Source organism: Corythoichthys intestinalis, chromosome 16 (genome assembly GCF_030265065.1).
Source record: "Corythoichthys intestinalis isolate RoL2023-P3 chromosome 16, ASM3026506v1, whole genome shotgun sequence".
NCBI classification, from domain to species: domain Eukaryota; kingdom Metazoa; phylum Chordata; class Actinopteri; order Syngnathiformes; family Syngnathidae; genus Corythoichthys; species Corythoichthys intestinalis.
In genome coordinates this window covers 51,814,579-51,828,650 of record NC_080410.1, presented here as the reverse complement: position 1 = coordinate 51,828,650, position 14,072 = coordinate 51,814,579, and the positions used below count along the sequence as shown (strand labels likewise).

General features: G+C 37.5%; 1 non-coding gene across 1 annotated transcript; it reads left to right on the top strand.

Annotated features, from left to right (window-relative positions):
• The first annotated feature begins 14,001 nt into the window (after nt 1-14,001).
• On the top strand, nt 14,002-14,072 carry trnag-ccc (transfer RNA glycine (anticodon CCC)). The gene has a single exon. It is a non-coding gene; the product is annotated as a tRNA-Gly (tRNA).

The following is a 14,072-nucleotide window of genomic DNA, read 5'->3' as shown; positions in this document are numbered from 1 at the left end:
TATTCAAATAGTGTCACAGCAAGGACGGGTGGAAAATTGTAGAGAACAAGGGTTCTTGCAACCGATTCAAAGAAATAGGGGCCCTTGTTTTGACATGAAAATGGAACTTTAACCAGGGGTGATGGCGGCTAGAATTTCTTGCCGGAACTCCCTGAAGTAAAGGAGCCAGAATTTATTTCTTGTTTTGATTTGAGGGGGTCAAACCTCCTGAAACCAGCGAAATGTAAAGAAAACAACTTTTGGCACAGTTATACCTATAACACACAATAAAACAAAACAGGTTTTACACATGCATGAGGCTACTCCAGTACTTCTCAAATAGTGGGGCGGGCCCCCCCCACGGGGGCGCAGAGCGATGTCGGGGGTGGCGCATGTGACCTTGAGGAACATACTTTTTTGCTGTACTAGAATCAAGTGTAATTGCACATACTCTCAGTGGGTGGCAGTGGTGCTATCATTTTCAGCGTGTGCGCAGTATTTTTTTAACCAAACAAGAGCACACAGCAAAGAGCACTTGAGATATGAAAAGCTAAGATGAGGAAATATGACGAAGCGTATGTTGCATTTGGCTTTTGGCATTGACATTTAGTACAGCGGGACACGAGAAAAGACCAGTTTGTTTACTTTGTCTAAAAATGTTCGCAGCGGACAGCAGGAATTTTTTTCCAGCGAAAATGTGCCGTATATTGCCAACAATCGTCCCGCTTTGTCAGTGTTACATCGGTAAATCAGCGAGCACTGTTAGCATCATATAAAGTGGCTTAACAGGTTGCTCAATGTAAAATAATCCCACACCATAGCAAAGGAGTTGATACTGCTTGCAGCAAAAATAAAAACTGCCGCTCTGTCCAATGACACTCGTTTTTGTTCTATTAATTAATTTTTGCTGTTTCGGTCTAATTTTTTGGCATCTTGAGTTAATGTTGCTAACCAATTTGAATTTATTATTATTTATTGATTTCATTAAATTTAAATTTTCAATATCACACGGTCAAAAAATGTATTGAGTGTGTTTTTACACTATGGATGTGTTTTTTTTTTACACTTTATTGTAACTTGATCTATATTACTTTTTTCTTTATTTATTAAAAAGGACACAATGTTATGGAGAGGTGTACTTATAATAATGATAAGAATTTTATAGACAAATGATACTACAGTATATTTACAGTGGTGGCAGAGAGTTGGGGAGGGGGGCCCGGAACATTTATATCTTCCTGGGGGTGGGGGGGGGGTAACGGAAAATAATTGAGAAGCACTGGGCTACTCTATGTAACAAGGCATACACTGCTGGCCAAAAGTATTGGCACCCCTGCATTTCTGTCAGATAACGCTCAATTTCTCCCAGAAAATGATTGCAATTACAAATGCTTTAGTAGTAATATCTTCATTTATTTTGATTGCAATGAAAAACACAAAAGAGAATGGGATAATAATAACAAAAAAAATTTCATTTTACACAAAACTCCAAAAATGGGCCGGACAAGAGTATTGGCACCCTTTGAAAAATGATATGATGCTTCTCTTGATTGTGTAATTAACAGCTCCTGTTACTTACCTGTGGCACATACCAGGTGATGGCAATAACTAAATCACACTTGCAGCCAGTTAAAATGGATTGAAGTTGACTCAGCCTCTGTTCTGTGTCTTTGTGTATACCACCCTTTCTTCCACCCTCCTCATGGATCGCTTAGGCTTAAATACTAGTCCTTCTAAAAAAAATAGCATATTGTGATAACTTCCATTATTTTCTGTAATTTACTGATAAACATTAGATTTTCATATATTTTAGATTTATTACACACAACTGAAGTTGTTCAAGCCTTTTGTTGTTTAATATAATTGGTTAAAGTTCCATTTTCATGTCAAAATAAGGGCCCTTATTTCTTTGAATCGAATATTAAAGCAATGACAGGCTTGAACTACTTCAATTGTGTGTAATGAATCTATAACATATGAAAGTCTAATTGTTTATCAGTACATTACAGAAAATAATTACGTTTATCACAATATGCAAATTTTTTTGAGCTGCAGTTGGGAACGCTCCCTCCGGACGATTTGACCTTTGGTGGAGTTTGACTTTTGGGGCAGGGGGGGCACATCATGTTGATGACCCCAAAACGCAGTGTTAGCAATAAAATTAACTTACAAGAATATTTAAAATAATAAGTTGGCAATGAGCGTTTTTTGTTTCCCATCATTCTTGAGGGGAATTCTAAATCAGGCTGCTTAGGATAGTTACACTTCTCGCCAAGATCGTCATCCATTGAATTTGGTACGCCCACCGGTGTCGTGCCAATGTAGTTACCCAATCAAAAATTGTATCCACTGGGTGGAGCCATATGGAGGTAGATTTGTGTCTTCATTATTCAGTCAAAAAAAATGTGTTTGAATGCAAAAACTAATCTGAAACTCAAAAAAATGCACGCTAAGTAATGTTGTTTTGTGTTTGGCGCCACATTTTGGCTAGGATATTTCTGTCTTTATTATCCAATCAAAAAATAAGTTGCTTCAAACAAAAAATATATACTTTTCAGACAAAAAAAATCACTTCAGTCAAAAAAAGAGAAAAGTTTCGATCATAGAAAAAAAGTTTTTGAATGCGAAAAAAATATTTGAGACTCAAATATTTGCATTAGAAAACTTAATTTTTAATTAAAAAATGTTATTATTATTTATTATTATTTTTGGTTGGACATTTGTCTCTAAATCATTCAATCCTCAAAACAGTTTAAATATAAAAATATTTTCAAACAAAGAGAAAAATCATTTGAAAGATAAAATTGCCCTCCCCTGCTGTTTTTTTTTTTTAAATAATATGCAAAGCAAATGACCGTCTAAGGTGCTATTCACATGATCTGTTCGAAAAATAGTTTTGACCCATTATAAAAATATCTTTTTTTGTTCATTTCATTCATTTTTGTTGTTTGCTTTAATGCTTTACAACTTTTATATATATAGGAAAGTCAGTTACATGCAGTGACACTCTTCGGCCACCAGCGGGGGGCTGTCCCGCCCCTTAAACTCCGTTTATGGATTTGACCAACATTGTGACAGCCGATGCCGACCAAAAATGATGTAATGTCCTGGTTATAAAATTTCACCAGCAGCCCTCCCCGCACAAGAGAGCGCTAGTGGGCAACACGGGACAAAAGTGTGTGTGAAAGTGTCCAAACCGCGTCATTCTCAGGACATCTCTACATGCGTGAAAGCAATGACGCGAGTAAATCCCGCGTCACCTTACATGGAAATTTCTCTGGATACGTGTTGAAGGAGATAATACCTTTTCTCGTAGACACTGTCTAACTGTCTGCATTACTCTAACACACTTAAAATAATCAATCGGAATGGTATCGTTTCTCGTATTTACTGTTTGACTGTATTACTCTAACACACCCAATATAAATTAAATAGCACTTATACCATAGTTTAAGGAAAACAAGCAGAATACAGGGCATGTGCGATAAACAACGCCTTTTTATCACGGATGCCCAACGTGTGTGTCATGCAGCTGACTGAACAAGATTGACGCTGACAAGCCCACATCTGCAATCAGTTCTCCCGGACGGTCCAGAACAAATGGCAGGACGCCCTGTCCCAACACAAGGAAAACAAACGCTCGATATCCAACTGATAACAAGACTCCAAGAGCCCCTTTGACGCTGAAGTGGCAAAATCCACAACCCTCGTTGCCCTGACAACAGTAACTCCTGAATCCTCCTGTCCAATCCGCAAACAGACAATAATCTTAAACAATGCCCAAACACACCCTTCTTCCTGCCCACGGCCTGCCTAACGAGAGCCTTCAAAAGACTGAATGTTTAACTAAGCATTGTCATTTTTTCTCGGGAACCTTGCGTTGACCTCTGATATGGTGACCTTGGAACGAGTTTGCCTCCTCCCCTGAGTCTGTGTCTGTTTCGCCTTTCTGTTTGATCCCCTAATAAATGGTCAACTTGAGCCTTCTTTAAACCTTTCAAAATTGAGTCATTCCAAAGGGTTAAGACTAGGGTTGTTCCGATCATGTTTTTTTGCTCCCGATCCGATCCCGATCGTTTTAGTTTGAGTATCTGCCGGACCCGATATTTCCCGATTCAACTGCTTTTTTTTGCTCCCGATTCAATTCCAATCGTTCCCGATAATTTTTCCCGATCATATACATTTTGGCAATGCATTAAAAAAAAAATGAATAAAACTCGGACGAATATATACATTCAACATACAGTACATAAGTACTGTATTTGTTTATTATGACAATAAATCCTCAAGATGGCATTTACATTATTAACATTCTTTCTGTGAGAGGGATCCATGGATAGAACGACTTGTGACTTTGTATATTGTGACTAAATATTGCCATCTAGTGTATTTGTTGAGCTTTCAGTAAATGATACTGTAGCCATGCCCAAATGCATGATGGGAAGTGGAACCATGACTGTGCGTAGTGCTACCAATTGATATATCTTCTCTGCGTTGGGAAATAACATAAGGTGTTAAGAAAAAGATCCATTGCTACCTTGGTTCCCCACATTGCTTCCCATGATATTTCTAATCGTAGGGAGAGGAATTGTAAGGCTTTAGCCAATTATAAAAAGGCTCCAAAGGCTGCCAAAGTTCACTCTACTCATTTTACGCTGCCTTTTATCTCTCTATTTAGGTAAAACGGGGCCATTACAGATTGAGCGTGACAATGCGTGAGTGGGTCGTGCATTAATTGCATTAAATATTTGAACGTGATACTTTTTTTTTTTTAATTAATTACTGCTGTTATCGGGATAAATTTGATAACCCTACCTTAAGCCTAAACTAATGACTCTGGACGAGTGTAACATATTATGCCTGTAACATTAATGGTGTTATGGTGTTATACTTATATAGCGCTTTTCCACCTTTCAAGGCCCTCAAAAATACAATTAGAAAACAATTTAATTAAAAAATATATATATATTAAAAAAAGGCATGGCCGATATTTTTTTGCCGAATCCGATACTTTGATGATGACGTGATCGGACCCGATCGATCGATCGGGACATCTCTAGTTAAGACTAAGGTGAACGCGCGGAGTTTGGCCTTCTGGCCTGATTGCCGGGTTTGTTGGACCTGCGCCAGAGTGGGTCCGGCGGTCTGGCTGGATGGTCAGATTCCTTCAGTGTGTGAAAAGGGCTTAATTTTCATCCAAAATTATATTTTTTCAATGATGTGCAAAATAACAAAACAACAGTCGCCATCTCTTAATTTTTCATTTTCCCTCATTTCCTCACATCTACCGTAATTTTTCGACTGTAAGGCGCACCTGACTATAAGCTGCCACCCACCAAATTTGATACAAAAATGGCATTTGTTCATAGATAAGCCGCACTGGACTATAAGCCGCAGCTGTCCTCACTGTATTAGGGGACATTTACAACAAAAGATATTAACCAATAACACTTTGTGTGACAGCAGCATCATTAGACAAATGAACCTCCATGCAGCCAATTGGTTCAAAGCTTAGTTGCTTAAAGAAGCTTCATTTGGCCATCACTGTTCCCATGAGGGAGACAGTCAACCTCTGCTACCGCCTGCTGTCAACTCTGTTGTTGTCCAACATGCGTCCTAGCATGCATTGTAGCGCTACAGAGGTAAATAACATTCAAAATTCATGTTCTGCGCTAATTATTTCTTCAGTTGCTGTTCCATTTGTTTCATTAGTTGCTAGTTATGGTATTTGGTAACACTTTATTTGACAGTGGCGCCATTAGACTGTCATAAGACCATCATAATTATGACATGACACTGACATGGACATTAATGAGTCCCTCTGACAGATGTCTTCCGGCAAATGGATGCCCACCCCTGGCATAGAAGGTTAAGAATAACTCAAGAAGGAATAAAGGGATTCTCTTCAAACTTGCAAGATATGTTTGTAATATGAAACAAAAAAGGTGATCAAATTTTAAGGTCACAGAGGTCAGAAAAGGAATTTAACTCAAATTTGCAGCGCGGATGATATGATAAGAAATTTCAAATGTCACAGGTCAGAAATAGGGTGATGCATTGAGTTTGTTTGCTAAGACGGAAACTGCTCGCAAACGTTTTATTTTACAGTGTATTTTTTTAGGATGATTAGCACAAGAAATCTTAGCTCAATTCACTTTTGATGAAAAACTGTCGACTTCTTTTGTTGTTTCTCTCTCAAAACTAATGAAAGAAGAGATATTTTTATCATATGAAATACATTTCTTAGAAACGAGCTAAAAAAAGAAAAAGTGAGAAGATCAGTTTGCCGTGACAACTTCAAATGAAACACATTAACACAATGGGTACAGTGTAATTAATTGTGTGTGTTTGTTTGAAACAGTGTATGCTCGTTAGGACACAAAGCAAAGATTGCACTGAAGACACCAAAAAATGTCATGACAGCACATTAGCCACATTTGAAATTTTATTTTTCTACACTCACATGTCTGGTGATGAATGTGGGCAAAGAACAATCTGTTCTCTTTGGCTGGAATCATCACATGTTACTGTGATATTTTTTCCCCCTTTTTAAAGACACTCCCAAAACAATGATACCGTGGTTCCGGCTTTTTAAAAAATCTCAGTTCTAAAAAGACGGATTGTTGCTTAACAATCCGTCTTTTTAGTCTGTACTCATGCTAAGCTAGGCTTGTCATTGTGGTCCACACAAAAAAAACATGGAATAACCAAGGGCGTAGGTGTTGTCTCAACATTGGTAGGAACGATACAGTGGTATGAAAAAGTATCTGAAAAAAAGTATCTGAACCTGAACCAAATATGATCTGATCTTTGCAAGAGCGTAGATTTGCATGGGGACAGTAGGGACATGACACTACCAACTTTTCAGGATGCTCAAATTGTCCCCACCAACTTTTGAGCAACGTTATTGGCATTATAACATGAGTTCAGTTATATAGGTAATTTATATTGTCTTTTTATAGGCAAGGCAAGGCAAATTTATTTATATAGCACAATTCAACACAAGGCAATTCAAAGTGCTTTACATCACATGAAGATCATAAAAATCACATTTAAATCAATACAGCGTAAAAACCAAGACAATCACACACTTTTCACACACTGTTGCTGGTACACTCGCCTCCATGCAGATCTCCTCAAGAGCAGTGATGTTTTGGGGCTGTCGTTGGGCAACACAGACTTTCAACTCCCTCCACAGATTTTCTATGGGTTTGAGATCTGGAGACTGGCTATGCCACTCCAGGACCTTGAAATGCTTCTTACGAAGCCACTCCTTTGTTGCCCTGGCTGTGTGTTTGGGATCATTGTCATGCTGAAAGACCCAGCCACGTCTCATCTTCAATGCCCTTCCTAATGGAAGGAGATTTTCACTCAAAATCTCTCGATACATGGCCCCATATATTCTTTCCTTTACACAGATCAGTAGTCCTGGTCCCTTTGCAGAAAAACAGCCCCAAAGCATGATGTTTCCACCCCCATGCTTCACAATGGGTATGGTGTTCTTCGGATGCAATTCAGTATTCTTTCTTCTCCAAACACGAGAACCTGTGTTTCTACCAAAAAGTTCTATTTTGGTTTCATCTGACCATAACACATTCTCCCAGTCCTCTTCTGGATCATCCAAATGCTCTCGAGCAAACCGCAGACAGGCCTGAACGTGTACTTTCTTCAGCAGGGGGACACGTCTGGCATTACAGGATTTGAGTCCCCGGCGGCGCATTGTGTTACTGATAGTAGCCTTTGTTACTGTGGTCCCAGCTCTCTGTAGGTCATTCACTAGGTCCCCCCGTGTGGTTCTGGGAGTTTTGCTCACCGTTGTTGTTATCATTTTAACGCCACGGGGTGAGATCTTGCATGGAGCCCCAGATCGAGGGAGATTATCAGTGGTGTTGTATGTCTTCCATTTTCTAATAATTGCTCCCACAGTTAATTTCTTTACACCAAGCGTTTTACCTATTGTCTTCCCAGCCTGGTGCAGGTCTACAATTTTGTCTCTGGTGTCCTTCGACAGCTCTTTGGTCTTGGCCATAGTGGAGTTTGGAGTGTGACTGACTGAGTTTGTGGACAGGTGTCTTTTATACCGATAATATGTTAAAACAGGTGCCATTAATACAGGTAACGAGTGGAGCCTCGTTAGACATCGTTAGAAGAAGTTAGACCTCTTTGACAGCCAGAAATCTTGCTTGTTTGTAGGTGACCAAATACTTATTTTCCACTCTAATTTGGAAATAAATTCTTTACAAATCAAACAATGTTATTTTCTGTTTTTTTTCCCCACATTCTGTCTCTCATGGTTGAGGTTTACCCATGTTGACAATTACAGGCCTCTCTAATCTTATCAAGTAGGAGAACTTGCACAATTGGTGGTTGACTAAATACTTATTTGCCCCACTGTAACTCAGGGTCTCCTGCTATTGTCTGCCTTGTGTTTATTTTTGTCTTTTATTGTATTTCTTAAGTAATAGCATATTGTATTATTGTATCTATTCCATTTTTTATTTTCTTTGAATCCTTTTTACTCTGGCACTTTTTTACTATCTTGCACTTTATACTTTTTTCTTATCTGCTGTGGTGCTATGGGCGCTGGAAAACTCATTTCCCTGGGGGAAGCCTCCCAAGGGATTTTTAAAGTGTATTGATGAGAATTAAATCATTTAATCCCCAAAAATTGCTTCAATCAAAAACTATATTTTGAATCAAAGAAAAATGTCATATATGCAACAATAACTCCCCCACTCCCATTTTTTTTAACTGATGTCTTTTTTTGTTGTTGTTTGTTTTGTTTTGTTTGTTTGTTTGTGTGAACCAATTTATTTTTTGATTGAATTATAAGGACAGAAATGTCATGCCCAAAACACAAAACAACATGACTTCAATCCAAAAAGTTCTTTCAATTAAAAAAAAGATCACTTAAATCCAAAAAGAAATCAATCAAAGAAAATAGTTTTCAATTGCATTTTTTGTCTGAATTTTATTTTCCCATCAAAACACTTTTTTCTTTGATTGATTTTTTTTTTTATTGAAGGGACTTTTTTAATTCAATAATAAAGACACAAATTTACCGCCATATGATTGAAGACCTGTGGCTTGCATTCAAGTGATGTTCGACTTTTGTTAAAAGAGGTGGTTTGGCTACGGCACTGTTTGTCTCACAGTGACATCTAGCGGCCGACTTTTCTATGTGCCGATGGGACGCTTCCACAGGGATGGGAAGTACACCGAGAACGGGGAAAGGAAACGTACTCACAGAATCCAGAATTGAGTCATCCATCATGCGTTAATTCTCTTCATAACTCTGCCCTAGTAATTCAACTAAGGCATATAAGTCGGGTGACATAATTAGCCGTAATATTCAAGGGCGTAGGTTTGCATAGGGACGGTAGGGACAAAACACTACCAACTTTTCAGGGTGCTCAAATTGTCCACACCAACTTTTAAGCAACTTTATTTGCGTTATTTAATGGCTTCAATTATATGGGTCATTTAGATTGTCTTTCCATGTTTTAATTGTTGTAATTGACCCTACCATCGTTAGGGGATTTTTTTCATTATGTTCACACTTACATGTACCTCCTTTCACTTGCTAAATGTGCTGGTAAATTTTCTTCCTCCTAAACGCACATTTGAGTGGCTGATGAACACACACACAGACATTAGAAATTAGGAATATTAGATGTTTTTTTTCCCCAGCCAGCAGCAGCCACTGTAAGAAATGTAAAAAGTAGGGCTGTCAAAATTATCGCATTAACGGGCGGTAATTAATTTTTTAAATTAATCACGTTAAAATAATTTTAACGTGATTAATTTAAAAAATGCCTGTCAAGCGATTAAAATTTTTAATCGAGTTAATTACAGCTTAAAAATTAATTAATCGTAATTAATCGCAATTAATCGCAAGACAGAGACGTCGTGCAGCCATATTGAACTGGCAAGAAATCAATAAACCATGTCGCAAAGCGACCACAAGAGTTCGCTGTTAGACAGCACAAAACGCCTTGCTGTAAAGCTTACCAAAAGGCAGAATACTGTCTGAGCAGGACATGTGCGTTAATTGCGTCAAATATTTTAACGTGATTAATTTAAAAAATTGATTACCGCGCGTTAACGCGTTAATTTTGACAGCCCTAATTAAAACCCCTCTTAATGTTTTCGTTTTATCAAAATTTGTAAAATTTTCAATCAAAAAATAAACTAGTAGCTCGCCATTGTTAATGTCAATAATTACACCATGCTCACTCATGGTACTAACCCATAAAATCAGTTGGACCCAAACGCCAGCAGAGGGCATCAAACACCAAAAAACAAGTAACAAACGGACATTACACTGTAGTGTCATTTTAGTCTGTTTGAGGGGGGCATGTGCGTTAATTGCGTCAAATATTTTAACTAGGGCTGTCAAAATTATCGCGTTAACGCACGGTAATTAATTTTTTAAATTAATCATGTTAAAATATTTGACGCAATTAACGCACATGTCCCGCTCAGACAGTATTCTGCCTTTTGGTAAGTTTTACAGCATGGCTTTTTGTGCTGTCTAACAGCGAACTCTTGTGGTCGCTTTGCGACATGGTTTATTGTTGTCTTGCCAGTTCAATATGGCTGCACGGCGTCTCGGGCTGACGCCCACGTTGTAATGTTGTGCTTATATGATCCTTGGACAAGATTTGTCCGTAAGTATGGTTGTTGTAAAGAATGTACATATTATGTTAGTAAGCGAAATTTTATATTTTTTGTATGAGACACTTTTTGTTTATGTTTAGTGAACCTGTATAGCGTGCTAAGCTAACGTTGTTGCTAATGCAATGCTTGTGTACTTTTTTTTTTGTAATTTTACGACGGTCTAAAGAGGACAATGGTTTGAGGCCATTTTATGAATAAATCAGATGAAAAAGGAAGAAGTCTGATTATTATGGCGTCGTTCACTAGCTGTCTAGCTTTGGAAAAAGTAGACGCTTCGGAGTGAGGACAGCATAGACAGATTTAAATGACAGTAGAGTAAAATGCCTACAACAGTCCTTATGTACCGTATGTTGAATGTATATATCCATCTAGTGTCTTATCTTTCCATTCCAACAATTTATTTTACAGAATATATATATAATTCACAGAAAAATATGGCATATTTTATAGATGGTTCGAATTGCGATTAATTGCGATTGATTAATTTTTAAGCTGTAATTAACTCGATTAAAAATTTTAATCGTTTGACAGCCCTAGTTTTAATATAAAATTTCTATAACTTGTACTAACATTTATCTTTTAAGAACTACAAGTCTTTCTATCCATGGATCGCTTTAAGAGAATGTTAATAATGTTAATGCCATCTTGTTGATTTATTGTTATAATAAACAAATACAGTACTTATGTTACCAGTACCGTATCTTGAATGTATATATCTGTCTTGTGTCTTATCTTTCCATTCCAACAATGATTTACAGAAAAATATGGCATATTTTATAGATGGTTTGAATCGCGATTAATTACGATGAATTAATTTTTAAGCTGTAATTAACTCGATTAAAAATTTTAATCGTTTAACAGCCCTAGTAAAAAGTCATCAATGTTGTGGAAGAGGGGAACGCACCACTAATTTTGCTACTGAAAGTCCGACCTGCATCAGAGTTACCATGACGTTAAACTGTGTGGACTTGCTAACCTGCATAACTCGAGTAGGTAGCTGCTTAGAGAGAAGTGTCCTCCTGTATGTGTTCTCTCCTGTTAACGTTAAACTATGAGAAATGTAGTGAACTGAGTTTTACCCCCTTCTTCCCAGTTTTACTTTTTATTTTATTTATGTGATCTTAAAGCAGTACTTCTCAAATAGTGGGGTGGGGACCCCTATGGGGGCGCAGAGCGATTCCAGGGGTGGTGCATGTGACCTCAGAGAACATAGTTTTTTGTCATACTTGAACAATGTATCATTTTCAAAGTGTACGCAGTATTTTTTAACAAAACAAGAGCACACAGCAAAGAGCACTGGAGGTACGATAAGCTAAGACGAGGAAATATGACTAAGCGTATGTAGCCTTTGGCTTTGACTTTTAATACAGTGGGAGACGAGAAAAGACCAGTCTGTGTCTAAAAATGTTTGCAACGGACAACAGGAAGCCACATCAAATAAGATATCGCTTATGAACATTAGACCCCACTCACATTGATAAGCCACTTGATTTTTTTTCAGCCAAGACGTGCCGAATATTGCCAACAATCGTCCCGCTTTGTTTCGCAGTGTTACATCAGTAAACCAGCAAGCACTGTTAGCATCATATAAGGTGGCATACCAAGTTGCACAGTGCAAAATAGCAAAACTAAAACTGTCCCACTGTCCAATGACACTGTTGTTTTTGTTCGATTATTTTTTGTTTTTACAGTTAAAAGGTTATTTGAATGTTTTAATATTTATTGATTGATTTTATTAAAATTAATTTTTCACCATTAGATGGTCAAAAATGTACCGTGAATGTATTTTTACAGATTGGATGTGACCTTTTTTTTTTTTTTTTCTTAATTCAGTCAAAGTGATGCACTTTGTCTTTTCTATACTTTATTGTAAGTTGAGCTATATATTTTTTCTTTAATATTAAAAAGGACACAATGTTATGCAGAGGTATACTTATATTAATAATTTATAGGCAAATGATACAAATTAAAGTGGTGGCAGAGAGTTGGGGGGGGCGCGAAACCTTTACATCTTCCTGGGGGGGCGTAACAGAAAATAATTGAGAAGCACTGTCTTAAAAAGCAGCCCACTGGAGCTTTCTTTTTTTGTTGTTGTTGAGTTTGGCTGTGCATGTGGACAAAAGCAGTAGTTTTTTAACCTGATGAACAGCTCCATTTTTGTATTTTTTGTTATTCCCTGACATATAAGTTTTTTCTGTTATATTTGATTTTTAGACAATGTGGTCTTCAGACAAATGTTTTCTTTTTTGCATGTTCATATAATTTATGTTCAAAAAATGCAATTTAAATTTGCTCATAAAATCTGGACATTTTTCCTGGAAGTTTTCAAAATGCTTCTTACGTAATTTTTTAAAACAAAGGTTTGAATTCAACGGTGTAGCCTGAACCAATACACATTAAAATTAGTATAAGTCAATCGGTCTTTGTCAGTCACGTGCCCAAACTAGCGGACACGCCCCCATGCGCCATTTTGAGTGTAACACGGATGTAAACAAACCAGAACAGGAGTAGCTCCGACGCCACATTACTTCCTTGATCAAACTTCATCGATGGATATAAAAAAAAACTCCCTCGTCTACGGTATCAGCGCTTACATTTTAAAAACTATAAATCTCTCGAAGCTCACAGAGATTTAACGAATGGCTCGGTGCAGGATCTCCGCATTTTGACAGCAGGACTGCGACAACACAGTCGTCACTCTCGTGGCTCCTCTCATAAACATGATACAGCTCCTACTTGAACATTGTTGAACTTGAATTGTACCTTGAATATCATCTTAAACATCACATGACTAAAACAGGTAAAGGAACTGTCATAATGACATGCAAATTTATGTATATTGCACAATAAGTGTTTCAGTGTTGACATTGCCATGCAAAGATGTGCAATTCTCTCAATGCAGGACTTATGTGAAGTGGGACAAATTTACTTGAACACGTTATTCTACCACTAGTGTTATTTATTTTACTTCATATGCACGTTTTATATTTCCTTGTATTGCTATTTTCTGTTTACCAATGTGCTGCTGCTGTGTTTTGATTGAGAATTTTAGTAAAAATTATATATCTAAAAAAGGAAAACTGTCAAACTTCTCGTTTTGTTAGCAAACATCGTATTTATTTTGGATTGATCACTAAGAATGTCCCGTCCCCAGCAAATTATCGTCCCTACCAATGTTGAGAGAAAACCTACGCCCTTGGTAATATTAGCTTTATGACTTTGAAAGGCAAGAGAAAAGGTCGCTCGCTTTATATGAAAACGACGTTCCCATTTTCTAGCATATTGGCTGGTATCAGAATGTTTCTTTTATATATATAATACACATCACATGGTGATTTTACAGCGCCGCTGGTGTAGTGGTATCATGCAAGATTCCCATTCTTGCGACCCGGGTTCGATTCCCGGGCGGCGCA